The sequence below is a fragment of the Hipposideros armiger genome, unplaced genomic scaffold (assembly GCF_001890085.2).
Source record: "Hipposideros armiger isolate ML-2016 unplaced genomic scaffold, ASM189008v1 scaffold_149, whole genome shotgun sequence".
Classification (NCBI taxonomy): Eukaryota; Metazoa; Chordata; class Mammalia; order Chiroptera; family Hipposideridae; genus Hipposideros; species Hipposideros armiger.
The window spans coordinates 1,878,720-1,902,839 of NW_017731499.1; the positions used below are offsets into that span (position 1 = coordinate 1,878,720).

Genomic DNA, 24,120 nt, shown 5'->3' on the forward strand with positions numbered 1-24,120 from the left:
GGATGCGGGGCGGGGGCAGCATCTTATTGACCAACCAAAGGGAGATGTCCACAAACCCTTCCTTCTCAATTTGGGGACACAGACCATGAAGGGGGGAAATCTCAGGATTCCTGAGATGCAACTTTGGTCCACAGCTGAATATTTAAAGCGACGGCGTGAGGCTGGGCTTTCTCCTTCCCCTGCTGCAAACACCAGGAGGGAACAGGCAAAGGCCTCTGGTCTGCTGAGTCTCAGCTTTGAATGCTGCTCTGCCGACAGAGAAAAGGACAAGCGCCCCGGAAACCCTAGAGAAAAGCCAAGTCTCCATGCCCCGCGATCTTTAGATCCTGCCCCGAGACTGATACTGATGAGCTCACTGATCCTGAAACCCGGGGAGGTGGAAATAAACTCCGTGAGGGACCTCGCTTTCAGCAACAGATCTGCTCCTCAAAATTCTGGCCGAAACGGCCTGAGACGTCCCTGAAGCATCCTGGGGGGAGCTGCTATTTGGGGCGCTCACCACCAGCTTGAGGGTCATGGTACTGGTTCTGTGTCCGCACCTCAAGTTCATTTGCTGCTTTGGGAGCCAAGCCTACTAGCGGGCGGTCGGCCCCGGAATCCTGAATTCGAAGGGAAGGGTGTAGGGATGGCTGGCCAGCCAGCTTGATCGCTGATAAGTCAGCCCTGAGACATCACCAGAAGGAGCCTCAAACACACGATGCTCAGGGAGAGAGGCCAGACACAAGAGGCCACGTGTTGTGTGATTCCATTTACAGGACACGTCCAGGGCAGGCAACTCCCCAGAGACAGAAGGCACACGAGCGGGGGCCGGGGCTGGAGGGATGGTGTCGGGAGGAAACGGGGAGCGACTGATAATGGGTGTGGGGTTTCTTTTTTGGGGTGATGAAAATATTCTAGAATGAGACAGAGGGGATGGCTGCACAACCCTGTGAATGGACTACAATGGCCACTGGGTCATACGCTTTAAAACGGTGAATTTTGTTTTGTGAACTTGACTTCAACAACAACAACAACAACAACAACAATAATAATAATAAAGACATTGCTGGAAATCTCTGGTCTCCATGTCACAAGCCAAGGCTTATAATTCGAGCCTCCAAATTCGCCACTCGTCTTAGGTCAGCCTATCCTGTGGTCCCCGTTTACCTAAAATCAAGACCACGGGGATCCTCCTGATATTCCCCAACATGTCCCACCAAGGTGGCAGAAGGTCCTGGGTCGCCCAGGATGCTGGAGGGGGGAGGGGGTCCCCAGGATGCACTAGACCCTCTTGCTTCACCTCCCACCATGTTGCAAATGCAAACCTTTTGTGTGTCTGTAGTTTGACAGACGTCCCCAACATGCCCGGCAGCGCACACTTTCCTCTTTGCCCGTCTTTTCCTTCCCTTTCTTCCTTCCTTCCTCCCTTCCTTCCTTCCTCCCTTCCCTTCCTTCCTTCTTCCCTTCCCTTCCCCTTCCTTCCTTCCTTCCTTCCTTCCTTCCTCCCTCCCTCCCTCCCTCCCTTCCCAATGCGCCTGCGAATTCCTCTCACCTATAATATCCCAGCTTGTATACCGCCTCCTCCAAGAAGTCATCTCTGGCCTTCCCCAGCGAGAAGTCCTCCCTGAACCTCTCTACACAGTCCAGGAGCCAGGCTGCAGGGCCTGGAGCCAGACCACCTGTGGTCACAGCCCGGCTCACACATACCCCACGACATGCTGGTGCCTCCGTTTCCCCATCTGTACAATGGGCACACTGCTAGCTTAAGGTTCTTGGGGGGATGAAATGAATCCACTGTGAAAAGGACGCAGAACCAGGGCAGATAACCACTCAGTACATGCTAGCTGCTATTAACGCCCGTTTCTCTGCTGTACCTGTCACAGAGCACTTTTCTTTTCTAGTCTGTCTTCCTGACTAGTCAGTCTATGGGCGTATAAAGGCAAATATCGAAATTTATTACAGTATGCATCCCCGGCACCTAGAACTAGGCTCCAAACACCATGGGTGCTTCACAGGTTCGCCTGGGACTGACGGGTTTCCCTCAATACAGGACTTTTCATGTTAAAACTAGGACAGTCCCGGGCAAACCAGGACAAGCTGGTCACCCTGATGCTTTAACAAATGTTTGTGGAAAACTACCTGGGTATAAAAAGACCCCTCTTGGATGGCATCAAGATTTGGAAGCAGACATAAATGGGAGGGTCTTACCCTCATAGCCTCAACTTAGAATCTGAGAAAACAATGTTTTTAAAGATGTTCATGTGACAACAAGCCTGTCATGGATGGTTTCACAGTTCAGCTCCAGGTAATATGAGGAGGGCTGGCAGAGCGGCTCAGTCGCTTAAGAGTCTGAGCTCTGAGCAACAAGGTCGCCAGTTGGATTCCCACATGAGCCAGTGAGCTGCGCCCGAGCTGCCGCTGTTGGCAGGATGGCTCAGCTGGTGAGAGCACGTGCTCCTAACAACAAGTTTGCCTGTTCGGGATGGTGGGCTATGCCCACCCGCAACTGAGATTGAACATGGCACCTTGAGCTGAGCGGCCGGATGGCAACTGGACTTGGAGCTGAGCTAGCTGCACCCTCCACAATTAAGACTGAAGGACAACAACTTGGCTGTTCCCCTTCCCCAATAAAATCTTTAAAAAAAAAAGCAAAAAAAAAGCAATATAAGGATTTGGCCAAAGCATCACCAAATACGCTCCAGAATTGGAAACACTTAATTGGGTCTGGAATCTTGCGTTTCCTCCAGCATTCATGGGGGTAGGGGGTGGGGGGGGTGGTATTTTTCAACGGGGCATCCTGGGATGTGTAGCAAAAGATCAAGTCAAGATGTGAGTGGAATGAAACAGAAAGGGGGAAGTGTGGAGGCGTGCAAATGAACAAGATAAAATCAGAAAGGAAAAAGAAAAAAAAAGCCACAGTCTCGGAAACTCAAGATTGCTTCATTTTTACTCCTCGATACAAGCTGATGACATGGCTAATATCCCTGCTCTGCAGAGGTGCCTGGTTTCTGCCAATATCCACTCCGGGTCCTGGGTGGGGTTCCGGAAGAGAGAGGAGGGGGCGCTTCCTGTACCATACGTTCAAGAGCTGGACGCGTGACCACGCGCCTTGCTGCCACCTCCCCAAACGCAGAAGTATGTATCACTCCGTGTTCATCACCTGATGCTGGGCGTGGCTCTAATGCTACGTGTTCATCATGGGTGATGTGTCATCCATGCTTCAGAAATGACAATGTCTTTTTTCATGAGTGTCAAGACAATTTGGGGGCTCGAACGCGCTTGTATCCCGAGATGTCATAACATCAGGAACCCCTGCTGACACGCGTGGACAGGAAGAGGGGACAGAGTTCACATCTTTGCAGGTATCTCCATCCTCAGGTGTTGTTGATACCAGGCAAGGACGGATGGGGTGCTAGTGGCAGATGAGGGACTCAAGGAGTCTCAGGTCATTTTCCTTCCCACCCCCATCCTCTTCTGGTGAAATGACCAACAGACAACAAGGGCCCAAAAGCAAAGGAGGAAGAGGACAGAGAGATAATGCCCATCGCTGAGAATGCTCTTTGGACAATTGTACAGGACACAAAGGGCTTCACAGCAGAATCCAGTCAGACAATGACCTGGTGGGGAAACCAATGTCATGGCCACTGAGCTCAGAGACATCACAGGAGGGACGTCTCTGCCTGGTGCCCAAGACACTGTCACACGCGGCATTTTCGGAAACACCTGTGTGTGTTCCCCGGTCATGCACAAGGGTGGGCAGGTACCACCTATCTCTCAGGGCACAGCAGGGATGGCATGGACCTGGCCAGACGTGCTGAATACCCAACTGTCACTCCAAGAAAAGAGAAGACATGGAGGTTATGTGAGCAGGCGGAGCACGCTGGGGGAACAAAAAAGACCAAAAGAAAAGTATTAAGACAATGGGATTTTAAGGCCGGTCTAACGTTTAAGAGCAGAAACTCTGGAACCAACCTCCCTCGGTTCAAATTGCAACTGTGCCACTTCCAGGCTGGGTGAACTTGGGTGACTAGCTTCACGTCGCTGTGCCTCGATTTCCTCATCTGGAAAAATCGCCAACAGTCACCGCACATCAGAGGGTTGCTGTGCTAATGAAGCGAGTGCATGTGCTCAGAACATTGGGCACAGGGGTTCCAGAAACACGTTCGTTCTCATCATTTACAGGGAAGCTGAGTGAAGAAGCCCAGGGAGGGTCATTTGCCCGTAGGGACACGGAGGTTTCACTGTTAGGCGGTATGAGGACCCATCACACCACATGCATCCCGTTCTCTATGACGGTTCAGATCTTTCCTTGTTAAAATGTAAAAAGAAATCACCCCGGTTTGCTCAGCCCCTCAGGCTCCTGCCTCTTTCATGTCCACTGGTTAACCCCCGTCCACCCCAGCCTCCACTGCCAGGCCCACTGTCTCCTGTCCTCTGCTCCCCAGGCTGCCGGGCACTCCCTCTGAAGGACTCCCTTATCGGGCCTGGTCTTGCATCTCATTCTCACTCAGGGGCTGTTCCTTCCCCATCAGCCCTTCCACAGCAGGTCCCCAGGGACTCGGGGGGTCTGCACACAGTTCCTGTGGTCCCCCCACTCCTCAACCCTACACCCCTCAAGCTGACCATGGCCCACCCCTGGACAACTTCATCTTCACATACGAGAAGATTCGCATCTCTCTCCAAAGCAGGGAGGTGCAGTTAAAACAACGCGGATACAGATGGTCAGGCTTGGTATCGTCAGTGAGAAGTGATACAAGGGGGGTGATAAGGGCGCGTCAGCTCTGTGGTCTTCCTCCCCCAAACCTCTGGCCCCGGGCTCATCATAAGAAAACAACAGACAAACCCAGACTGGGCGACTTTCTACAGGGGACCGGGGCCAGTACTCCTCAAAGCTGCCAATGAAAACCAAGAACAGTCCGAGAAACTGTCACCGACCAGAGAAGGAGACCTGACAACTACATAAAATGTAGGATCCTGGGACAGACTACAATGGGAAAACTGGTGGCCTTCAAATAAATTCTGGAGTTTGGTTAACAGCAAGGTACCAGTGTCAGTTTCTTAGTTGTGACACACATCCGGTGATGTGAGCTGTAGACAATGGTGAAGTCAGATGGAGTAGATGGGGCTCCTGCACTAAATGTGCAACTTTTCTGTAAATCTAAATATGTTTTTATATTCTCACTCATCATTAGATTTGCCATTGTCACCCTGGCAAAGAGCAAAATGTTTGCTTACACATGGAACTGGCCTGGGGGTAGATGTCACCCAGGGCTGGTGGGAAGGTAAACTGAGGCTCACGGGATGGAAGCATCTACCCAAATTTAACACGCACGAGTCCTGTGACTCAGCAATTCCCCCTCTAGGAATTGGTGTTAGATATAAATAGCCCCACGCAGGGACCAAGCGACAAAACGAGGAGCACACAGGGGTAGTCACTGCAATGCTGCTAGAACCCACCTAACTGTCCATCGCAGAGGACCCGGTAGACCAGCGACGGCCCATCAACGCAAGGCAATGGATGCAACCATCAAAACAGGACGAGGAGTTTTCTATGAGGAAATGCAGTTATCTCCAAGATACATCACTGCACGAAAAGAGCCCGAAACGTGTTTATACCAGCCACCATTTGTGAATAAGGAAGAGGGATGTACATATTTCCTCACATAATATGCATAAAATGTCTCCGAAAGGATACACAAGAAACTGATCACAGTGGCTGCCTATAAGCAGGGGAGGAGGTGAACTGGGGATGCACTGCAATGAATACTTTTCACATGTATACCTCTGTTGTTCTCTTGTATATTGAGCCATAGCCATCTCACATAATAAAAATTAAGTTAAGAAAAAATTAAATTAGATACAATATATTTATTAGCTATGACTCAATAAATTCATAATTTACTGATTATAATTTAATATATTTATTATCATGTATTTATAATTCAATAAAATAAAATTAAATCTTTTTTCTAATGAGGGAAAAAAAAAAGTTTCCTCTGCAAATCCTGATCGGCCCTCCCCAAGCCGGCTTCCCGAGTCCTCCCGCCTGTGTGTGAAATGACATCATCACAGCCCTCTGTCCCATGAACTGTGTGTCTAGTCCCTGCCCAGCACCTGGCCCTCGGCCTCTTCCTGAGTGTTGACGGAGAGATTAAAGCTTCTGATCGCTTCTATTTGGTGAGATGTGCACGCTACCATTCCTGCTATATCATCCCCAAGTTTGTACCAACAACATCCTCTTTACCAAGATAAAAGTTCTCTTTGCATTTTGTGCTACGATCCATTTTTCACACGGAGGTTCTGAAGGCTGATGGTAGAGGAGGGGTTGGGGCAACATGGACCCTCCCTCGATGGCCCTAAGGAGCCCATTTGGGGAGGCAAAGGTAACCAACATGGGCAGGCACAAAGGGGAAACTGAGTCCAGGTTCTAAGGCAAGTAGAGAGTCTGGGGGACAGTATGGCTGAGCATGCAGAAAGCAGCAGGCTCACCTGTGTCCTGTGGGGAGGTCAGGAGGGTGGGTCGGGCTATGGGAGCCTTCACAGCACCCAGAGCCTGGCCCGGGCAAGACGGGCACCAGGCTGGACCTTCTGGGGAGGGACCCCACACAAAGATTTTATTAACCAGCAGCCCAAGCGTGACTTCAACCCCCCGCCTCCCCCACTACCACCACCACCAAAGCATTCAACTCCTGCCAAGGAGAGTTCAGTCTAAAAATAAGCCTCAAAACCTAGACTACAGGGAGAAGCCAACCACAGCAGAAGCCACCCAACAACTCCTCGTCAGGGTAAACACACATCAAAGCCCCCCCACCCCCACCCCAGCCCACAGCCAAGGGGTCCTCCCCCTCAATCACGGCCGAACACAAGGAAAACTCCAATCGCCTAACTTCTGGGGTTGCTTCTTTCTGACTGACGGACTCTGTCAACATCCCTCCCCAGAAAGTATCTTAACCATGCTTCAAAATCGATCACATATTTCTCTCTGCCTTCTAAAAATCTGCAAAAATAAATAAATAAAATGCTGTGTCAGCAGCTTGTGGTTCTATGCGATCCCAGGCTGCGAAAGTCCAACCTGGGCTGATGGCAACCCCCATCCCACCTCTCCATTTGCCCCTTCCAAGCTTTCCAGGAGGGGGAGCCCCAGAACCTGGGATGTAAGGACTCCAGATACCATAAGAGTTACTAGTTTCCTTGGGTGCCTCCTGAAAGTAAGGTAAACAAGCTTGGGCATCTGGCTTGATGATAACATCTGTGTTACTTGGGAGTCTTCTGTTTGCTTATTTCCTCAACTCCCCCGCAGGCTGGTATTGTAACTGTCAGGTCTTTGAAAACTATGGAAAACAACCATCTTTGCCTTCAGGAATAAGGTGAGACAGGGCAGTGAATGTTAACAGTCTGCGTTCTTTTAAAGCCTGTGCACTTCCCCTGAGCTGGCCCACACAATTCAGCCCTCATGGCACGTGCCTTCCTCGGGCTTTCTAACTGCTTCCTGTTTGCAAGTTAGGTTCTGTCCCCTGCACAGGACCACACACTCCAGGGAAAGGGCTCTGTTCCCCATTTCCCTGGATTCCCTACAGGGCTTTGGGAAAGCGATACACAGCCTACCTCCTCCATGGAGCTCAGATTTCGTGTGCATGCATGGCCTACATACCCCCATAAACGATGGGATGGCCGTTATCTACAGCGCAAACTCTTCAGAAGAGTGGATTTTTTCAACGAAGAAGAAAAGACCAATCTTCCTTACCAGAAGAATTCCAAATGATATGTACAGACACCTTCCCCTCCACGAAGTGGAACTTAATCTATCCCCTCCCTCTCCTGGCTGTGGACTATTAGTATCTTGCTTTTAAAGAAATAATCAATGAAAAGAGAAAACAAGTAACTCTACAGCGGAGAAACCTTGCAAACACCATCTTTCAGCGGTTAACCTATTAGCGATGCCATGTGACGACCATGTACCCCCTGATGTGATGTGACAGGAAGGGTGCGTCACCTCGGTGGCCTTCTTCCCCAAACCCATCACCCACCCCTGTGTGATCATGAGAAAATCATCAGACAAACCCAATTCGAGGGAAATTCTACAAAATCCCTGCCCGGTACTCCTCAAAACAAACAAACAGACAAACAAACAAACAAACAAACAAACAAAAACGGTTATGAACAACAAGGAAAGACTGGGAATCTCTAACAGACCAGAGGAGACAGGAAGATGGGGCGGTTAATGAGGTACCCTGCTTGGGAGCTTGGAATGGAAAAAAGGACCTTAGTGTAAAAACCAGTCAACTCCACATAAAGACCGTGGAATCTTTACTGATTAATAGTGGGTACCAATGTCAGTTTCCCAGCTTGACAAATGTACTGTGGTGATGCTGGAAGACGCTGGCAATGTGGGGGGACTGGGCGAGGGGTGTACGGGAATACCCTGTATTAACTGCACCTTTCCTGCAGATCTAAAGTTAAACTATATGGTGAACTGGAACAGGCAGGCCTCATCCAAAGGCATTCAAGTTCAATTATTTTAAACATGTAAAAAAAGGTTTATTTTTTTAAGAAAGTATTTTTTAAGTGTATTTTGGTTAAATGTGAAAGATGAAGTGGAGGCAGGGGTGATGACCAGGGTTTCTAATATTTCCATTAGAGGTAAAAATAAAAAAAAATTTTTTAAAAATGAAGAAAAAGATACCCCAAATTTAAGTGATCAGGCCTTAAAATTTAAGGAGTCCCCAAAACTCCTCCCAGCTGAATGCACATCGAAGCCCCACAAATCTGTACCCCTGCCTTAAGACGTAGACTTCTAAAAAGTGGTCTTAAACACATATGGGTAATAAACTCTTCTAAAAACACATCCTCGTGCTACGTCTAGGAACAGATTTTTAGATTTAGGTATCAGATCAAAAACACAAAGGGACAAGGCCTTCAGAGAGCAGATAAAGCAGAGTTTTCACCACCAACTTAATCCTTTAAGACCAGTGCTTTCAGGAAGAAAAAAGGAAGATTATTCAATCCCACACCCCATTCCCACCCTTCAGCCCCAGAAAAGAAACCTGGGAGACATCAGGGAATATTGCATCCCAGAAACGACCCCAGGAGACCCCAGGAAAAAAAAAAAAGAGATTCCTTTGGCAAAGGGCACACATGCAAATTGTCAGGTCTCCAAAGAAAATAGCCGAGTTTGTACACAGGCGGAGGACCAGCTGGGAAGGCCCAAAAGGTCTGGTCTTTTACGGTCTCTGGAGAAAAATGTTCTTTACAATAATGTGAGCATAAGTGAAACCTGATTACAAAAGCCCGAAGGGACTCTCTGGCTTGTACATTTATTAAATGGAATATTGCTCAAAATCCTTAATGTAAGGACCACTGGCTAGCCGTCTTTAAAATACAAAGATTCTGCAATGCTGTGTATGTTGTAATGGAATTGAACCTGCAGAAAATGTCCAATGTGAACGGTGCTTCTTAAACTCTAAATTCATAAGGAGGAAGGATTTAGACAAAAGGGGAAATTGGACCCTCCAGCCATCTCTGGGAAAGGAAGTGAGAAATTGTACTAGGGTTCTTGGGCTATGTGACCCCCCAAAACAAATTCAAATTCAGTACACCTCCACAAAAATACAGAAGTTCATAGTGAAGTGTTTCAGGGCAATGCTTTCAAATTCCATCTTCTGAATTCATTTTGTTTCTGCAGGGCGATATGTTCCACGAGTCACAGATAAAGTTACCACAATCTGAAAGCCAGGTTCAAACGTGGCGCCAAGTACAAATTACAGTGAATTGTGGAATGGAAAATGCTTCCACTGGGGAGCTGGGCCACTCCCCCAGAACCAGGGAGGGCAATTTCCCTCTGGGTTCCTATGAAACCACATCCCCAGTTTCCACATGAATGATGGTTTTTGATGAAACAGTGCAATGAGCATATTAATAGCACTGCATTGAGAGACAATCCTGTGCGTACCCCGATTGCAACTGCAATAAAATAAAAAACAAAAACAAGCAACATGGCAAAAGACCAAGCCGCTGAATTAAAAAAATAAATAATGCTAGTTGTTTTCATTCACACAGTGAGCTGATGCCTGATTTTCTTCTTTATCTTCTATACTCTCTGTAATATTATTAGTTTTTTTATATAACTTTAAAAACTATCAATGCATCAATGCAAAACTATGAATAACCTCCCTGGACCCAAGGTTCGGGCAAGTCGATGGTTAAGCTCTTAAATTTACCCCAGGAATGTTGCCCATTCTAAGGCCCCATGAGCCAAGTAGCTTACATTCTCCATCATTACATTCTCTTACGTTAACACAGATGAAGAAGAAAGTGATAGAGAAAGTGTCTCAGGCTTTCAGGATCCTGGTGAATCAACTTCCTACCTAGTAGGAGGCGAACAGGAAATCACTACACAGGCACCCTGGACTTTCCCTGTCTTCTGTCCCCGCCTTAAATCCTGTGAAATTATACACGGTTCTTAAAGAGACAGCTTCATTAGCTACAAAAGTGTTACCATGGCAGCTCAGAGTGTCAGCGCAGGTTCAAACAACGAGACGAAACGGTGAGGACCCAGGAAAGTGCCGCTTTGGGGCTCAGGTAACAGTTTTAAGGTAAGTAAACACGAATCAAGTGCAGAGCGGGTCATGGGCGGCGACAAATGGGCACCAAAGATATCACAAACACGTCTGTACTGAAGAGTTAGGGAGGTCTGTTTGCCTGATTAGGTGGATTGCCTTGCCCACGGGGCTATTTTCACTACAGCAAAAGCAAAAACAAATACAGGACAGGCCACAGTGCCCAGACTAGAGACTTCCTCATGTGGGTCTCCTTTTAGTTCCACTGTCACGGTAGCTTTGGGGAGGCTGACCTTGGGTGGGAGTCTTACGTCCCCGAGGGGCACCAGTCCATTCTCAGAGTGGCCTTATCTGTACCTTCCCATCGGCCGATGGTTAATGGCTGCAATGCATGCGCGATTTCTCTCCTTGAGAATTAACTGAGGCTGGAAATGTCGCCTGCTCCTTCCCTCTCTCTCAGTGGTTCCCCTTGAACTAACTGTCCTCAACCCTGGATATTTGTCTGTGCCTCCTCCGAAGCTTGGCTGAGACCCTTCTGCTCTTTGGAATTGCTGCCCGCCATGTCCGCATGTCTCTTCTGTCACACGTGCTCAGGCCTTGGCTGTGCTACTAAACTTTCCTGCGCTAACCTGGCCTCACGCTCATAGCAACCTCCTTCCCCTCCCAAGCCCCTTACACGCATTAGTGGGCAGCGGCTCTTTCACGGCGTGTTTCCACACTCCACCCACCGCATAAACCCCTCAGGACCAGGAGCCATTTCTTCTGTGCCCGTTATAGGGCAAGGGTAGCACTTTATTTCCCCACGGCCAGCCCATAAAAGGGACTGAAGGAACAAAACGGGAAGTTTACTTGCCAAAGACGGTCAGTTACTTCAATCTAGTATTTTAGAGACTTAAGAAATTGATCCTCTGTCTCAGATCAATCACCGAGTCAATCTACGGAAATACTTCAACAAGGATACCTTTTCAAATGTGAATAAAAGCATCTATTATTCATGCCTTAAAGTAACAGGAAAGAGAGGAGATGGCCCTTTCCCACAGTAAATCGACAACAAGTGTTTCTTAGAGAGTCTGGTGCACAGCAAGGGCTGGCTGAGAGGGAAGCCAAAGGCAGCATGGGTGCTCCTCTATGCCAGGCAGAGCAAGTCACCTGCTCTCTGGATTCTGATCTAACTATGACAAAAGCAAACATACATGGTGGTGGAATCTTAGATACCAGCCTCTCTTTACATGGCACCCAGGTTAGTCCTATTGAAAAGGAGCTACCCTGAGAAGGCTGGGAGTGGTGGTAGGAAGGCAAGTGAGGCAGTCAAGCACACATCAATGCAAACCATGGCTTTCCTTAAAAGGGGCCCCCAGGCAGCCCCTGAACCAGCACCCACTTACCAGGCCAAGAGGAGGGACTTATGCCCCTTTGGGAAGGCTGGTGGGGGAATCTAACCTGATAGGCTCAGACAGGAAAGGCCCTGGTAGCTTCCCGGAACTGGGTTCCCCAACCACCAAAGCTCAGTCCAAGAGGCAGTGACGTCAACCCCACTACCTGGAAACACAGAAGCCACTAGAAAACGATAGTCAAGGTGCAGTTGGCCAGATGTTTGAAATGACGGCACTTCCAGGACTGCCATTTCACCCTCCTCCCTGCCTGAACAGTAGCCGACCCACTGCCCAGATCCATGCTGACCGGGAACGCGGAGGGGAGGGCGCCTGCCTAGCTTGGCGGGGAGGGGCCCCAGGTTCCCCGGCCTGTGCCAACAGGATCTATCCTGCAGCGGCAGCCAGCCGGGTCTGGGCCAACGCCTAAGGTCACAGGGTGCCCACTTTATCCCGCGGGGAGGGGACCTAGCAGGGTCAAGGTTCCCTTCGCGTTGTGTCCCCGGATTTTCACTTCGCGTGGGCCTCCGAGGCTCTCCGGTGTCCACACACAGGGACCCACTGAGGGACATCTGAGATCTTGCGTGGAACCCCCCCCCCCCAGGCAGGGGCAAAAAAACGCAGCTGCCGTGGTCCCTGGGAACCGAATTTCTGGGACCTGCGTCCGGGAATTCTTTGGGTTTTGTTGTTGGTTTTCGTTTTTGTTTCTGAACTCGCGGGTGAGGATCACGGAAATCTCAACTTTGAGACCGCGGCCACCAGAGCGAATCGAGACTTTCCTGAAAAGCCTCCGGGGCCTCCATTCGGGGGGGAGGAAACATCGCAGACCCGGAAGGGCGCGCTTTCAGGTCAGGGGCCAGGAGACCCCCACCGGGTGCGATCCGCGACCGGCCCACTCGGGGGGGGGGGCGCGCGGGAGAGAAACCCGGCCTGTCGCACGGCCGAGCCAAGCACCGGGAGGCTGGAGACCGGCCCGCGCGTGCGGTCTCGGCCAGACCCTTGCGCCCTCCACCCCGCCTCGACCCCAGGCACCCGCCGGGGTGCTCGGCCCCCGCCGCTCCAGAGCCCGGGGCAGGTGCTCGCGTCGCGGGGACCCCCGCTCCCGGCCCCGGGCGCCCCTCGGCTCCCGCCCCCGCGGCCGCGCCTCTTGTTAGCGCCCCTGCCGCCGCCGCGCCGCACTCACCGCCGCCCGCGCCGCCAGTCGAGCCGGGAGGTCTGAGCCGGTCGGGCGGGCGGGCAGGAGCGTACAGCCCCGCCTCCGGCTCAGTCCCCAGCGCCGCAGAGACCCGCGCGCGCCCCGGCACCCGCGGGGCCGCCACTCCGCGCCACGCCCGGCCGGGTGAGACCCCGCCAGAGGCCACCATCCTCCGGACACTGCCCGTCCCGGGACCTCCGCCGCTCCGATTTCCCACTGCCCTGGTTGCACCCCGGACCCCAGTCACTCCCCGCAACGGGCTGCAGCCCAGGCCCCTCGCGCTGACCTCGGAGGCCTCCGCTCGCCCCATCCTGGCGTCTCTCCTTTCAAAGTCTGCCCCGGCTCGCCATCCCCGCCCCGTGCTGCGGGCACCCCCGACCCTCTCCCCTGATACCCGCCCTGCTCTCCCGACACTGGATCTCCCATCTCTGACACCCAGGCCACTAACCTACAGTCCCAGATCCCGCGCTCCCTGCCCGTCACTGTCTCACTCCATCACTGAAAACTCTGCAAATCAGTAACTCCAATTTCAACATCCACTCAACCCTCGGCCCCTAAATGGATGCTGCCTGCCTATCTGATAAGAGCTCCATTTGCCTGCTACAGTAATATCAACAGCCCCGATCCAGCACGGCCTCCTGGGAAGTCATTATAGGGCATTAATGAGCTTGTGCGGCTTTGAGAGTAGAGTCTCGGCGATGGGCAGAACCCTAATGTGGCCATCTACAGAAATGCCGCTTGGGCAGACAGCCTATCAGCACTGTCGTGCGTGGGTTCATAGACCCGGATCCTTCAACTCCCCTGGTGCTGGGATCCCCTGCCTTTACACTGAGAGCCGGACAGGGAGAGTGACTGGCCCAAGGTCCCACAGCAAACTGTCCTCTCCACCCCTGCCCAAAGCTGTCACCACCTCTCACCACATCATCAGCCGTGGACATATTACTCATTTGAGGACCGGATTTCAAAGTCCTCCCAAGCATGGGGAGTTGCCAGATGTTACCAAGTGAGGCCAACAATTGACTGCTTTAAAACTACAGAGGAAGCTGGATTATGCCCAACCTTGGCCGTTTTCCATTCCCAAGGTGGGCAAATAGACCTGTTGTCCTGACATGAAACCAGAGTATCATAGATCATCACTAGCAAGACAGGAGCCTACAGAACATCTGTCAGAGCAAAACGTTCCAGAAACAGCCCTTGTGGATGCTCTTCTCCCCTCCCTTCCCCTTGTTTCCTTCTTTCTTTCTACAGAGGGAAACGTGATCACACACCCAAATTTCCTTCTGTCTTTTACTTGGTGCTAACACATCTTCATTCATTTTTCCTCCCCCCAAACTGCAGGAGCTGGCTTTGTTTTTTCATGTGTCCTAAACACTTACCACGGTGGTAAGCGTGCGATTATTTATGGGGAGAGCTGCTGTAAAACTGTAACTCTTTTTTTAATCCCTGAAAAAAAATCACAGATTGAATTTCCAACCCAATGTTTCCAAGAAGGGAAGGAAAGTAAACCAGCCACATGATCAGCTCAATAAATGCACAAAAAGTATTTGACAAAATCTAGCACCTTTTCATGATTAAAAATACTCAGTAAATTAGGAAGTGAAGGGAAACTTCCTTAACCTGATAAAGAGCATCGATGAAGAGCCCACAGCTAACATCATCTCCATGGTACAAGACTGGATGCTGACCTCCCTGAGACCAGGAACAAGTAAGGATGTCAGTTTTTGCCACTTCTGTTTAACACTATACTGGAAGTTCCAGCCAGGGCAATTAGGCAAGAAAAGGAAATTAAAAGCATCCAGATTTGAAAGGAAGAAATAAAACTATCTTTATTCGCAGATGACATGCTCTTCTATATAGAAAATCCTAAGGAATTCACACACACACACACACACACACACACACACACACACACACTATTAGTGCTAATAAACAAATTCTCCAAGGTGGCAGGATACTAGATCAACAAACAAAATCAGTTGCATTTCTATACAGTAGCAAGAAACAATACAAAAATGAAATTCAGAAAACAACTTAAGGAAGTTTAAGACTCCTACACTGAAAATTATAAAACATTGCTGAAAGAAATGAAACAAGACCTAAATAAATGGAAAGAGATTCATGTGGTATGTCAGTCAGAGTTGTATCAGAGAAATGGAACCAGAGGAGATACATAGATAGATGGATAGATGATAGATAGATAGATAGATAGATAGATAGAAATACAGATATAAATATATATATGAAACTCTTGGCTAGAACAGGAGCTAAAACTCCAGTCCACACATAGAATTCTTCCTCTGGGGAACCTCAGTTTTGCTCTTAAGGCCTTGCAGCTAATTGGATGAGGCCCAAATTACCAAAACAATCTCCTTTCCTTTAACTTTTTGTGGAAGTTAACCACATCTACACTACACCTTCACAGCAATGCCTAGATTAGTGCTTACTAGAATTACTGGGCACTGTAGCCTGGCCAAGTTGACATATAAAACCAACCATTACAGATGGCAATACTCCCCCCAATTGATGTACAAATCCAATGTAATCTCTATCAAAATCCCAATTGCCTTTCTGGCAGAAATAGACAAGCTGATAGTAAAATTCATATAGATATGCAAGAGGCTCTGAAAAACAAAAACAATCACATCTTGATTAAAAAGAAGTAACCAGAGGGGCGGTCGGGTGGCTCAGTTGGTTAGAGCGCATGCTCTTAACAACAAGGTTGCCAGTTTGACTCCCACATGGGATGGTGGGCTGCACCCCCCACCCCCACAACTAGATTGAAATCAGCGACTGGACTTGGAGCTGAGCTGCGCCCTCCACAACTAAAATTGAAGGACAACAACTTGATTTGGAGCTGATGGGTCCTGGGAAAAACACACTGTTCCCCAATAAAGTTAAAAAAAAAATTGGCACAGTAAAAAAAAATAAAATAAAATAACCACAAAGCTACAGTAATCAAAGCATGCGGTTTTGGCATGAGACTAGACATACAAATCAATTAAATAAAATTGAGAGTCCATATATAAACCCATACATCTGCAGTCAATGGATTTCTGAGAAGGATGTCAAGACCATTCCACGGGGAAAGAGTCAGTACAACAAGTGGTGCTGGCACAACTGGATATCCACAGGCAAAACGATGGAGTTGGATTTCTTTTTTTTTTTTTAAGATTTTTTTTAAATTGGGAATTGGGGGAGGGGAACAGCACTGGGGAATCGGGGAAGGGGAACAGACACGTTGCTGTCGTTTTGTTCTTCAGTCTAGTTGTGGAGGACGTCACTTCACTGGCCCAAGTTGGCACCATCATTGCGCTCTTCCCGGGTGAGGCAGATCAGTCGCTGGCCTCTGGACGGCCGCTCACTGCGGCTGCTGGCCGCTCACGGTAGCCCATGGCAACCCACTGCAGCAGGGACTGCAGCCTACGCCGTCANTTCCAGAGGGGCACCCACCCACGTGGACATGGGCGACCCAGGACCCCTTTGGGAGGGCTGACTGACAGCAAGCCAGCCTGGATTCAGTCCCACCCTGCAACCTCAGGCAGGTCACTCAACCTCTCTGTGCCTCAGTTTCCTCACCTGAAAATCACAATATAATAGTACCCAACTTCAAAGGGTTGTCAAGAGGGTTAACTGAGGTACTACACGCAGGCAGTCGGAAGCCTGGTGCAGGAAGGACAGTGTGTTTGCTATGACTATCAGCATACATACACAGGTATGCACGAGGCTGCCTAAACCCAGAGACACATGTAGAAGGGCACAAGTAACCCCAAATAAAACTCACATGCAAACACACAGACACATGGATACACGTATGCACGCACACACAGAGGCACTCCTACACACGGACGCATGCATGCAGGCGTGTACACAGTGACGCTCACAAACACCCCCACGCACGCATGCAGACACCAGTCAACGCGGGGAACCTCACCCCCTTCTCAGTGCTTCCTCTCCCTCTTCCGCTTCCCCGCGGCCCCGCTGCTGTGTACGGGGACCCATCTGGGAGTGGCCATGGGGACCAGGAGTCGTCCCTGTCTCTCAAGAGGCGCCTGTGTCATCTCTCAGAGTACAACACACCATCACTCACAGGCTCGTTTCTGTCTGTCTGACCACAGACACCTCAAAGCGCCCCATGCTCCCTGCCCTGCCTGGGGCCTGGGATCAGGAGCGGGGAACCTCAGCTGGCACTACTCAGGGGACCCCTCTCCTCCATGCCGGGCCCAGCAGCCTCCACCCCACCTCTGTCTCTCACCAGGGAAAACAGAACAAAAACCCAAACTTGAAACAGCTCTCCCAGCCTCCCTGAGGGATTAGGGTCCCCAGCAAGACGGCCTTTTGTGTCATCAGCACCCCACCCCTGACCCTGTGGAGTGAACCCTTTTGTCTGTGCAACAACAAAGGGCATTTCTGACCCAGGACTCCAGCATGTTAGCTCCTCCTAGGCCGGTCTGTGGGCCTCCCTGTCTCTGCCATCCTGGGGCAAGAGCAGGTTCTGGGCAGCACAGCGGCCCTGGGTGCTTACGGGAGAGGCAGGGCTGGAGGGGAGAGCAAGACAGCGGGGGCCATTGCAGGCCGGTCTGACTGTTCCTCCCTGAGCCTCAGTCTGCTCATCTGTAAAGTGGGGGGAAGAAAAGCAGCATCTGTTCGGACCTTGGGCACCGTTGGGGCTGCGGAGGCTGTGCCCTTTCCTAGGCCTGGAGAAACTGGCACCCTTATGCATCTCGGTGCTAGAAAGCCTTGCCTCCCGCTGGGAAAACGGAAGGCTGCAGCCGTGCATTTCGCCAGCCTCTGGGCAGCTAGGATGCGGGCACATGCTCCCATCTGAGGAATCAGGGACACAGGCCCCAGACAGAGTGGGCACTGGTGCCACAAAGAAGCAGGAAGGGGGCTTCACTGCCGGTGGCAGGGGTACCCACCTTCTGGGGCCAGGCCTGCTACCCACTTTTTTCTTTTTTTTTTTTTTAGCTGAGCCATCCTGCCACCTGTTGGCAGCTCAGCAGCAGCTCAGCTCGGGCTGAGAATCGAACCAGCGACCCTGTTACTCTGAGCTCACACTCTTTAGCGAGCTCTTAACCAACTGAGCCACTGGGCTGGCCCTGCAGCCTACTTTCTAGAGCATCGTCAGTGCTGAGACTCAGCTCTCCAGTATTCTTCCGGTAGATTCCTTTTCTGTTCACATCAGCCTGGTCTGTTTCTGTGGCTGGCAGCTGGGAACCAGGGCTCATGCATGGCCTTGTAAGGCCCCTGTGATGGGTGAGTGAAATCATCCACTGGATGTCTCAAATCACATTGCCAAGTCTGCTATTAACANACACACACACACACACACACACACACACACACGCACGCCTGGAAAAAAATCTTCATACTTTTTCAAGGATAAAGAACACTATAAATGGTTATCTCTGAGTGATGGAAATTAGGGATTTTGTTTTCTCCTTTGCTACTCTGAATTTTCTAATGTTTTAAGAACAAACACCAACTGCTTAAAAAAAAAACAAGTAATTTTCAAAAAAAAACCCCAGTTGCCAGAAATAGCCTCCACTGACTGGTCTGTTATTCATAACAACGAATTCTGGTAACTAATGTTTCCATAACACCTTCATTTCCAAAACACATTTCCCACACACATCACATGCCTCATGCTTGCAAAAGCCCTGTGCAGCAGAGATTTTGACTGCTGAGTTATGCAGATGGGGAAACTGAGGCCAGGGGCATGAGAGGCTTGCCCAAGGGTGCCCCCGCCCCCGGGGCCAGATCCTGGCTCACTGTCATTGCCAGGGCCCTAGCTCTGATGCTCACGGACAGAGAGAGACCTTGGTAGTTGCCAGACATAGCAAATAAAAACACAAGATGCCCAGTTAAACTTGAATTTCAGCTAAACAGCAAGTGATCGTTTAGTATAAGTATGTCCTAAATACAGCAGACTTGTAATACATTCCAAATATTGCCCAGGGCACACTGAAACTAAAAAAAAAAAAATCACTCATTGTTTGTCTAAAATGCACATTTAACCGGGCGTTTCTATTCTATCTGGCAGTGCCACCTGCCTGGTCTTCTGGCCAGGTCAGGAGGCCCAAGTCAATCCTCAGTCTCTGTCCGTGGGCGATGGCACCTGTAGCCAGGGCCCAGGTGCAGGCTCAGGTGAGCTTCCCGGCCCGTAATTACCTGGGTCAGCCCTTCCCCTGGAGGTATGGGAGACTATACCAGAAGTGGCTAGGCCTCCGTCTTTACCAGGCCCACCAAGCAGCAGGTGGGTCCTTTCCTGGACTGCCCAGAGTGAGAGCCTGATTACCTGATTTATGGGGCCCCATAAACCTCAGGGCAAATGTGTTCTCAGGATGAGAGGCCCAGCCCCTTTAATAACAACACCCAGATGTCATGCTGTGTACCTGCGTTTCTATTTAACAAGACATATGCTGGCCACAGCAACCAGCAAAGGATACAGAATGAGTCCCTAATATAGACCGATGATGATGATGATGATGGCAGCGACGACAGTGATGGGACACATGAGCTGGGTCCCCACTGGGTGCCACACCCTGGACAAAGCACTTTTATATAATCTCATTTTTTTCCTAACAAAAACCCTCCTGTTTTACAGATGGGGAAACTGAAGCCCAGAGAAGTTAAGTAACAGGCTCCAAGTCACACAGCCTCTTGACTCCCTCAGCTGATATGTCCTGGGTGCCAGGACTGTTCTAGGGGTGAGGACCAGGATAACACAGTAAAGGGCAAAGTTTCGACTTCCCTGAAGTTTATGTTCTTACTGGGAGCAAGGGAAAGAGAAAATCAATCAATAATAAGTGAGTACCCTGTGACTTTGCAATTATCACTGGCTCTTTCTCGCTGTGGCCTCCAGAAAACACGTGTCTTCATGGCACAGAGAGCTTCATTCTCTGAGATCCATTGCACGGCCCTGGGGGTGGTGGTGTGGGTGAGGGTGCATCCCAGAATCATGTTTATTTTACAAACGGTCACACGGTGCACCAGGCACTGCTTTCCCAACAACCCTGTGAGGGAAGTATTATGGTTCCAGTTTTAAGATGTAGCAATTGAGGCCCAGAGAGGTTGAGCAAGCTGCCAAAGCTCACACAGCTAGTAATGGTAGCAGCATCACTAAACCCAGGCTGCCTGGCTCCAAGCCCATATTTTGCCACCATGCTGGAGCTTAGAACCTTCTAAATCTCCTAGACCTGTGTCTTTCAGGCTTTTGGACCTCAGAACCTTTCCCTTCAATGCAGATTCTACAGAGCTCCAATCCACACAACAGGAACAAGCAGTTCTGTGTGATGTGAAGCAAGCCCCAGTCTGAAAGGGAACAGTCTGCCAACGTCCCCCAGCCCAGCCCAGCCCAGCCCAGGTCTCCATGCAGGTTCCTCCCCTCGCTCAGAGCACCCACAAGGCCCCGTTTCTTGCACCTTTGTCTCTCCAGGTGCCCCGGACATGGGTGCTACCTTCCCATCCAGCTTTCAAAGGGACTTCCTTGTCTGGGGTTTTCTCCCAGACATGCCACTGCTGGGCTGTTTCTGTTCCCTAGGATTTGAACCTGAACACCAGTGTTTGTCCACCGGCTCTAGGTTGCCTGGCACCAGCTGCTGAACTTGGTACAAGGCCGGTTTCTCCTCCAGCCAGAAGTGCAGGCCCGGGGCTGTGCACGTGAGTCTGAGGAAGCTGGGATTGCTCCATGTCCAGAGGGTCGGATGGGGGCTTGGGGGTGGGGAGTGGGCAGTCAGGCTTCTTCGGTTTGAGGAAACGGTCAGAGCAGTGGTGATGACATTGAGTCTGGCACGAGGCCTGGGCCAAAGTCCCTTTCTGGGCTCCTTCCTGGTGCAGGACCTCAGCCAGCCCCGCCTTCCAGACACTCCTATTTTCTCAGCTGTCCTGCCATCTCCCAGTGTGGCCATGACAATGAAATAAACTCCTGAAGAGAAGCAGCATGGCACCATGCCTGGCACATAGTAAGGCTTCAGGTGTTCATAACTATTATTATTGTTGTGTTGCTATTGTTTTTAAGCTCCCTTTCCACCAAAACCAAAAACCCACACGGCCTACGAATGTGCCTCCATGTGTTTCTGGAATCATAGTTTTGATCTGCTAGTAACTGTCACAGCTCCATGATAAGAAAACAGTCCTACCCAAGCAAATGTACTCATGAAACAAACCATCAACCATCCCCCACCTGAGGTTCTAACTCAGTTTCCCCAGTCTAGAGAGGTGCCGGGATCCTCCCTGAGGCCTCCAGAGCCCTATATGATCTAAGCCAAATATCTTCTCGGCCCTCATTTCCAAACACTTGTTTACCTCACTCCACTCCAGCCACGTAGGCCTCCCTGCTGATCCAGCACGGTCCTGCCTCAGGGCCTTTGCACTGGCTGTTCTGCCCGGCGGCCTGGACCACAGGAACCCTAGGTATCAGACATGGCTCACTTCCTCCTTCAAGCCTTTGCTTAAATGTCGCCTTCTCGACCAACCCCACCCTAACCACCCTATCTGAAATTACAGCCCCCTCCCTCACCCTCTTGATACCACTCCCTGATTTTCTGTACCACTTATCACCTTCTAATTAACAACATTATGCTTATAATTACATATCTGTCTCCCCAGCTACACTGTCAGTTCTGGCAGGACAGGGCTCGCTGTGTGTTGCTCACAGATATGTCTCAGATGCCCAGCAAAGGCCTGGCACATGAAGAGAAAGCAGTCTGGAGAGGAGGGGGCAGAACCCTGACACCCCCCTCCACACCCTCCACTCCCCCTTCCGGCACCCTGCCCCCAAGCACAGGTAGCCCTGAGGTCCTGACCCGGGAGGGAGGCCTCGTTATCTGGAGTTTCCACACAAACACACACACACACACACACACACACACACACACACGTGAATTATGCTGTTCCTCTTCCACCTACCCGCCTACTGAGATGAGGCTGTCTCCCCTTCGCCCACCTCCCTACACCCCCTCCTCCACCCGCTCTCCTTCTTGGAGCCACCGAAATGAGGCACTGAAATGTGGACGAGACACTTGGGAAACCCACGGGTTTGCCTCTCCCTCCTTGCCTACACAGAGCTAGGGCCTAATGCTCATTACCAGGCCTCCTGCCTTCTGAACCAAGAACATGCTCATTCTAAAACCATAATTTAAAAAAGAAATTGTGATTGTTTACTACAAGCCAAACACAGTGGATCATTCTTAACACTGACCATAGTAATAATAAACGTGTAGCCAGGCTCTGTCAGCGTGTCTATGAATTCCTTTAATCCTCATAAAAACACTGTGAGGTAGATACTGCTATTCTCCCCATTTTACAGATGAGGAAAATCAGACACAGAGAAATTAAGTATCTTGACCAGGGCCACACGGCGTGAAGCCAAGATCAGAATCCAGACAGGCTCTCTCTAAAGTCAGTGTGCCCACTCATATTCTATCCTTTTTCCCTGAGTAGGAATCATATCCCCATTTTAATAATGATGAAGCAGCCGAGACCCAAGTTTTCGCAGCTGGTAAGTGTCAGAACCAGGGTTTGAACCTAAGACAGGACTGCGAAATAAGGGCCTATTCTCATTCATTGTAGCTGCGGTTCCCATTCGCGTACATATGCGCATGGTGCCAGCTCGTACCACCTGGGAACCCACTGGCCAAGCTGGACAATACACAAAGCCCCTGGGCAGAAAGGCCAGCGGTGTGGAAGAGCTTTGGAATCAGGACTGAGGAACGTCCCCTCCTCTGATGCCCTCAGGTGACAAAAGAGGAAGCAAAAGAGGAGAAAAAAGAAGTGAACTGGGGACCCACTCATTTCTAAAACGCATGTAAGTATTTCCCAGCACTAAGCAGGTTGAGAAACAAAACAAATGAAGTCCTGTGTGGTCATCGAATATAGGGTGTCCTGCTGGGGAGTACAAGGTCCGTCTGCACCCCAAGGAGCACACCTCAATCCCTTCCCTAGGCCATTCCCAGCAGCAACCAAGATGTTTCAGGGGTGCCTGCTTTACTGCTTGGCTGTCCTTGTACCTGAGTGGGTGGGAGATTCCCCACAACCTCTCTGCTGACGGCCCAAAGTGGAGACAATACAAATGGCTATTCAGGAGCTGACAAGTACACCGTGAAAAAACACTCAGTAAGTTCCCCTGCCGCTTAAGGAGGAAGAAATAGCCCTGTATGTCTGCGTATGGAAAGCAGGCTGCGAAATCCTCAGGGGCAAAAGGATTAAGAAGTACAAATCACCAGTTATAAAACAGTCACGGGGATGTAAGGTACAGCATAGGAGACAGAGTCAGTGATACCGTAATGATTCTGGATGGTGCCCATGGATCCTAGGCTTTTTGGGGTGATCACTTTGTAAGTTATATAAATGATCACTATGTTGTTGTACGCCTGAAATTAATATAATACGGTATGTCAACTGGAAGTGAAAAATAATTTTTTTAAAAGAGTAGTAGTGGCCTTTTGAGCTTCCTTTGCTCGGTCCGCTCCAAACTCTTTGGAGTGTCCTTTCTTTTCTAATAATAGTCCCTTGAACTATTCTCTACTGCTTGGGGCCGCTGCTGCTTCTTTGAAATGTATTTTGTTTTCTTCTAATAGACTGTCCTTTTCTGCAACTTAAAAAAATAAATACATAATTCTCTGACGGTCACACAAGGCAGTGGGACATGCCATTCGACTGGGTTACGATCGGCCACCTTAGTTTTTAGACGGGCTGGGCTGGGCTAGAATGCAAATAAAACAGGAATAGAACAGAACAGACAAACCCGGACTACATTCTTTGTAAGTATCAGTACATCAAACTTTGGTTTTAGTTATATGTCAGTGTCTGTGTGTACTGGGCTACAATGCAAAATCAATTTTTCACTGTGGCTTGGAGCTAAAAATGTTTGAAAACTCTTGATGTAGAAAACATCTAAAAGAAAGACAGGACCCAAACAGCCCAGGGAGGCTCCCTCTAAAGAAAAGGGGCGGGAGCTTTATTTTATACAACTTCATAGTCTCTGGGTTTAACACACACACACACACACACACACACACAC

At 50.0% G+C, this 24,120-nt stretch overlaps 1 protein-coding gene across 3 annotated transcripts in view; it reads right to left on the minus strand.

The window, feature by feature from the left end:
• LITAF (lipopolysaccharide induced TNF factor) overlaps nucleotides 1-24,120 on the minus strand; it is a 132,554-nt gene that overhangs the window by 13,864 nt on the left and 94,570 nt on the right. The window contains exon 1 of one of the 3 annotated variants that reach the window (XM_019650921.1): nucleotides 13,089-13,127. The exons of the other annotated variants lie outside the window; for them this stretch is intronic. The gene's annotated coding sequence lies outside the window, so the exon portion shown is untranslated. Of the gene's footprint in view, nucleotides 1-13,088; nucleotides 13,128-24,120 lie in introns of those variants that run through there. 3 annotated transcript variants of the gene reach the window in all.